A 7,021-nucleotide genomic window follows, 5' to 3' on the forward strand; every position below is an offset into this window, starting at 1 on the left:
GCAAGAGTCTACCTGAATACATTTTGTTTTTAGAAAGGGTGGGGGAAGGTCTCAGATCTCACCAAAAAAGTGCAGCACAATGGTGAAAAATAAATTATGCAGATAAAATTATTATTAAAAGTCCAAGCAGTCCTTCGACTAAGACCATCTGATGAATATGGACCAACCATACACAATAAAACGTGTGAAGAATCATCAAGTGGACTCCTGGAAAGAATGATGGATCCCATCACCCAGAAAATCATGATGGGATCTATTTTTCTTTCCACAAGAAGGAGTCCACCAAATGATTCTTTACACGTTTGTATTGTGTATGGGTGGTCCATATTCATCAGATTGCCTTCATCTATCTAAGGACTGCTTGGACTTTTAATATTTTTATCTGCATACATCTATTCATCATTGCACTTTTTTTCTTGTTTGTGAGATCTTTGGAGGTATTGTGAAATTAGCCTTGTGATGTACAGCTTGCATATTAGTAGGTTTTATATACACTAGGTCTGCGCTGATTTGTTTATATAGATTTTTTAAGGTCTCAGACAGCAATAAAAATGTCAGATCTGTGTCCCCAAATTTCTCATTACTTGCTGTACCTGCAACGCAACATTGAGAAATTGATGATTGTTATTGCTACTTTCTTTCGTGTTTTAGGAGATTTCCTTTTTTTTTTTTTTTTCCTCCAAATCTCTACCTAAAGCAGGGGTGTGGATATTTAAAAAGAAAAAAACTACTTGTCCAGGGGCTAAATCTGGGTCCCAATCTACTTGTCCCTCATGACAATCTACTTGTCCAGATAAAAAAAAAAAATCCATTTAAATCTGAAGTACGTTAAGGAATGTCTGGGGCTTTTAAAAACAAAAGCGGCATTATGGTGACAAACATTTTAGTATTTTTAACATTGTGCTGTTTATCTCCTCCTCACCATTTTGCCTGTCTCCAGCACCGTGCCCGGGGACTAGCAGGGAGGAGAGAGACCTTGCAGTGCAATGAGCACCGATTGCTCCTCAGGAAAGGCCTAAAGATTACACAAAACCCCCAAAGATTATATATTTTTTTTTTTTTTAAATCAGAGACCCTAGAGAATAAAATGGTGGTAGTTCCAATTTTTGGTCACACGATATTGATCACAAAGGTCTAGGAAATGCAAAATTTCAGTAAAAAATTACACAAGTTAATTTTAATTAAGTTAATTATAACGTGTATTGCAGTCATTGTTTTCATGCATAGGCACACATAAGCGTGTGCTTTTACGTTGGTACGTGTGGGTGGGCGTTTTTTACTTTTTTTCCCCCAGAAAAGCTCCCTATGTGATGATTTTTTTTTGGGTGAGAAAAGACCCTGCATGTCTCCCCTGTACTACACTGAATGTAATGCAGTGCACATCGCACTGCATTACATTTCTTTCCTGGCCTCTATGGCTGGGACATCTGTCAATGGGGACCTGGAAGTGAAGTCACATCGATTCCGGGTCAGGACAAGAAGGGGGAGGAGAGCAGCACCCACTGAACTAGTCCCCGGCCCGTAGAAGGGCAAGCGGAGCCTGGGAGACATAGCGGGCAGGGGGCTGGCACCATAGTGGGCTGTGTGGAAGCAGGCTGGCAGCAACGTAGCTGCCCAAATGCTTCCACCTGACAGATGAGCCCTGCTGCTTTCCCGCTGCAGGGCTCAAGGTTAAAAAAAAAAAAAAATTAAAAACCAGCTGCCCGGAACTACATGTCCTGTTCGTCTGGCAATATAAATTGAACTTCCCTGTAAAGATATGGGTTTTCTCCCAGACCTTCATAATGGTCAAGCTATCAAAGGGTAACTTAAAGGAAAAGTTCACCTTTTTCGTAACATGGTACACCTATATTTTGGGTATAACATGTTAGAGATGCAGCTGCTCCCCCACAATCCCCTGTTTTTATAGCAAGAGGAGATGCTCTTCCCCCAGCTGTCGGCTTGTACTTCTCAATTAACTACCAGGGCACTGTTGAGCTCTAGGTAGCTCAATGAGGCTTCCTGTTGGCGTGTGACTGCCTGCCTGTACAAGCAGACAGCTTACACAGATCCTGCAAGAGCTCTGCATAACACCCACTATCTAAAAAAAAAAGTACATTTATTTTTTTTTAACCTGCAAAAGTGCATTTTTTTTATTTTATTTTACAAAGGTGAACTTATCCTTAAGTCCTCATGCACACTGGACTTTACAGCTGCTGGTTTTGGCATTTTTGTTTTCCTACAGCCAGTAAACTCCCCATCATGTTATCCTATGTGTTCATGCACACAGACTGTAATCAGTGTTTTTTTTTTTTTGGCTGGAAAACCCCCCAGAACTAGTGGGTTTTTAGAGGAGTTGTGTGTTTTGTTTTTTTTTGTTTTTTTTTGTTTTTTTTTTTTTAATTAAAAACACAGTTAAACTGGGCAAACTGGTGTTTTTGGACCTTTTTTTGAGCAAAAAAGCAAAAAAAAGTTGGGGGGGGGGGGGGTAAAAAAAATGCAATTAAACGCTAATGCAAAAACACTGAAAAATTCATGTTTTTAACGCAGCTAACGTTACCAGCATTATTAAAACGCCCCGTATGCATGGAACTGTCTTGGACTTGGTCACTTACAGACCATTTACCGTGATCTACCAGTGAGCCAAATTAATATGAGAATACGTGCACGTGGAAGTAAGACACTGACACTTCGCAGTTTGCCAACTTCCTAAAATTCTGTTTTATTGAGGAACTAACAGTATCATTTATAGGGCATATGATGCAGGCAAAGCATATACATTGATTGGGTGAAAAGTCCACTGGGTTTCTGCGTGTTCGTCCATCCATGTTGATATCTTCCAATCATTGTCCCCAAAGAGACTCATTCCCTTTTATGGGGGTTGTTTACATTAAAAGATACTTTTCTCCTAATGAGTCACCAAGGGTGAGACTCCGGATGAAGGCGCCATCTTAATTATCATCATTGTTCTGTCCACCTATATCTGATTGTTTACTTAAGAGAGTAAGGAATTTAAAGGGCAAGAAACAGACAGTAGCAAGACTATAAAATTGTCATTTTACTGATCATCTAATAAAATGTGGACTGTCTATCACAATCCACTACAATCCCCCCTTAAAATGGCTATTTTATTGCTGACTGTCCCTATGTCTTCTGATTTCCTAACTGCCTGGTGGCCCTCCCCTTGGAACTTTTTTTAAGACGCATATAGAGCCCCTGAGTGGCTAATCCATCCCTAGAGTCTCGATACGTCCTGAGAAGGCCACAGTCAGGCACTGTCTTTCCCTGCTTATAGTTGTCTGTTGGGGGGGGGGGGGGAAGTTGTAGCATTCCCCTTTTTTTTTTTTATAAGTCTGAAATATGATGATCAGGGGCCATGGTCTGTAAGGGAGTATAGGATTCCCTTTCTTCACGGGGGAGTTCAACATTGTTATAGTTCAGGAATGTAGGGGAGATCTCGTTCACAGCTTTCCCTATTAGCCTCTTAATGCAAGGGATCACACAGCAGGCGACTATTTCCATTAGAATGATAATACCCAGGATAACCACCCCTGCTTGGGCGAGGGCTTTCTGCCAGCCACTCAGCCATCCAAACCACTGATCCCAGGGATGTGTAATACCTGAGTTTTCCTTAAACTCATTTGACAGGTCCTCCAACCTCTTGATGGCCAGTGTCACCTTCCCATTTGGGCCTGTGTTATCTGGGATATACGTACAGCAGGTCATGGTCTTTGGTATCATTTTACAAACTCCCCCTTTTTCAGCTAATAACATATCGAGTGTCATACGATTTTGAAAGACCATGTTAGAAGTAGCCTCCAACTGCTCTGCTATCCCCTTTAAGGCATCTCGTGTGTAGTTTGCAAACCGTTGTTGATTATAGTAGATGTAGTTTATCCAATCTACATTCTTGTTCTCAGTGATGAAGAGGAATAGGGATTCAAATCCTGCGGCCACCTGGTCTCTGGCCTTGAATTCATTGGGTACCCCCCTTGGGACTCCTATCGCATCTATATAGACATGGGGGTCAAAACTCCCTTGCGGGGCACTTCGTTTGTGCTTGGTTGCATGGGGGGGTTTGGGAGGCCCCTTAAGTAATGGATCTGAGAGGATGTGCAATGGCATTATGGCATGGAGGCGTGGGGATTGGGAGAAGGGAGAGAATGATTAAGGGGGGCCAACCACTCTTTTGAAAGGTATATATCTTTCAGTTGGAACTCACAGTGGTGGATTGTGCCACCTCTGGGGTATAACACCCCTAGAAGGTAAGTTCCCTGATCTCCCGGACTCTCTATGGTCAGAGTAAGGGGGATGGCTACAGTGAATTGCTTGTTCATTTTTGTGGATCACCTATCTACCTTAGAGGTGGTAAGTGAGTGTCATTAGGGAAATTAGAGATTTTCAATACCGGTCTTTCCGCTCTACTGCACTTTGTGGCTTATACCCCCAAACCGGTCTCGTGTTCCATCCCACTGATCCCCAGTAGCCATAATCTGCTCCCCAATAATTATCTGTAACACATATATAGTGTGGAGGCAATGGGGACAGGTGTGTTCTTGCACAGGCTATGATTGAAGAAAAATGTTGCTACTTGTGTGTTGGATGAATTATACCAAACCTGGGTGGAGTCACCCTTGTGAGTGATGGCCACCTGTTGGCCCCCTCCCATTTCCACCAAAAAAGGATATGCAACACAATCATTGTGGTGTGGGTGACACGGACAGGGCCTCGTCCTCTGGAGCTGGAACCTTCTTCCAATGTGAGGCGTGTATCCAGGTGGACTTTCCCTCCAACTTCGCTGAAGTGGCAGTCACCAGGAGCACCTGGAAAGGACCGTCATATCTGGGTTCCAATGTATGTTTTTGCAGAAACTTTTTGACCAAGACCCAGTCTCCAGGTTGTAAAGTGTGTGTTCCTATGTCCGCCTCAGGATCTGGAATGGAGGAGAATACTTGCACATGGATATTAGTCAACACACGTGTCAAAGATATCACATACTTTGTCAATGAGTCAAACTGCAACTGTAATTGCTGAGGATAGTAGGTACCCAGTCTAGGGGCGGACCCAAACAAAATCTCATAGGGAGACAACCCATGACTTCCCCTTGGTGTGTAACGCTGAAAAGAGCAATAGGCAAGCTGTCCGGCCATCCCATGTCTACCTCTTGGGCCATTTTTAACATTCTTGACTTCAGGACCCCATTTAGGCGCTCTACCTTCCCACTACTCTGGGGATGATAGGGTGTGTGAAACGCAAGTATGACCCCAAGAGCCCCCCCAGATCTCTTTTGTAACATTGGCAGTAAAAGCCGGTCCCTGATCGCTTTCAACCACCTCGGGCACTCCATATCTGCAGACTATCTCCGTGAGCAGCTTCTTGGCAGTGGTTCTTGCCGTCTGGTTGGTTACTGCGAATGCCTCTGGCCATCCTGAGAACAAATCCACCACTACTAGGGCATATTCCCAGGTTTCGGAATCGTCCACTTTTTGGCATCTGGATATGATTATCTGGATCCTCTGAAATGGATATAGTGCCCTGACCAGATGTTTGCTTGGAGGTTTCGTAGGTCTTCCAGGATTGCACTTGGCACATACAACAGAAGACTTACAGAATCTGTCTGTGTAAGCCGTAATTCCGGGTGCCACATAGTATTTACTGATCAAAGAGTTCATTAGCATCTTGGACAGGTGTGACGCTCCATGTGCCCACTGCACTGTGGCCGGATATAAGGATCTGGGAAGCAAAACCTTCTTCCCCACCACCCACAATCCTTTGTCCTCAACTGCTCCTTTCTGCATCCATTCCTTCCTTTCTTCTTCTGAAGCATTATCCCGGGCTTCCGGGAGTTGGTTGTCCTTGGGCTGATGAATTAACACAGGCATCACCTCACTTCACATCTCTTCATCCTCTTCCTGCTCCCTGACCGCAGCTTGCTTAGCAGACATGTCTGCCAGATGATTTCCTTTTGCTTCCATAGTGGTCAATTATCCGTGGGCCTTCACCTTCAATATGGCCACTTGGGCTGGTAGTAAGAGTGCTTCCATAAGGCGGTTGATCGCCTTTCCATGCTTTACAGGAGTCCCAGCTGCCATGAGAAAGCCCCTCATTTTCCAGATTAGGCCAAAATCAAATGCAACTCCCAGTGCATATCTGGAGTCCGTGTAAATGTTAGCTGTCTGTCCTTTTGTTAATTCACAGGCTTTGGTGAGGGCCCTTAGTTCAGCCTCTTGTGCAGACATAAAAGGTGGAAGAGGTCTAGCTTGCAGTACCATTGTGTCGGTAGTCACAGCATATCCAGTGTGGTAGGTGCCAGCATTATCTGCAAAGCGGGATCCAGCCACAAAGAGTATTAGGTCAGGATTTGATAGGGGCGTATCATGGACTGTTGGTAGGTGTGTAGTTTCTGCCTGCATAAGTTCCAAACAGTCATGTACCACATCCTCTGGTGCCATGTCTTTGTTGTCTTCTTCTGCTTCGTCTACCCCCCCCCCCCCCTGGAAGAGGGAGAAGAGTTGCAGGGTTTATCTGGGTGCATCTTTCCAGGGTAACATGATCAGGCAGGAGGAGGGAGCCTTGTAGTCGCAGATGTCTGGCAGCAGATAGATGTTTTGGTTGGGTTTGGTTCAGTATTGCGGTAATGTCATGGGGGGCCAGAAGTGTGAGTGGATGTCCTAAGACCAAATCTGCCGTTTTATCCAGAAGAAGATGAGCAGCAAAAACAGCCCTCAGACAGGAGGGACCACCTTGTGCAACCGGGTCTAGCCTGTAGGAGTAATAACCCAGAGGAGGCCGGAGGCAACCCCCATGACGTTGTGCCAGAACTCCTGTTGCATGACCCTGTCTCTCAGCCACAAAAAAGTTTGAAGGGCTCATCATAATCTGGTAGACCTAATGCAGGTGCAGTGGAGATGGCTTTTTTCAGGCGATGGAAATCAAGTACAGCTTCTTCTGTCAGGGAAAAGGGTTCAGATTTCAGGGCATCATAAAGGGACTGCATCAAGATGGAAGCTTCTGGGATCCAGGAACGACAATAGGAAACCAA

The sequence above is a fragment of the Staurois parvus genome, unplaced genomic scaffold (genome assembly GCF_062004578.1).
Source record: "Staurois parvus isolate SC_StPar_1 unplaced genomic scaffold, SC_StPar_1.0 ptg000365l, whole genome shotgun sequence".
Taxonomy (NCBI): domain Eukaryota; kingdom Metazoa; phylum Chordata; class Amphibia; order Anura; family Ranidae; genus Staurois; species Staurois parvus.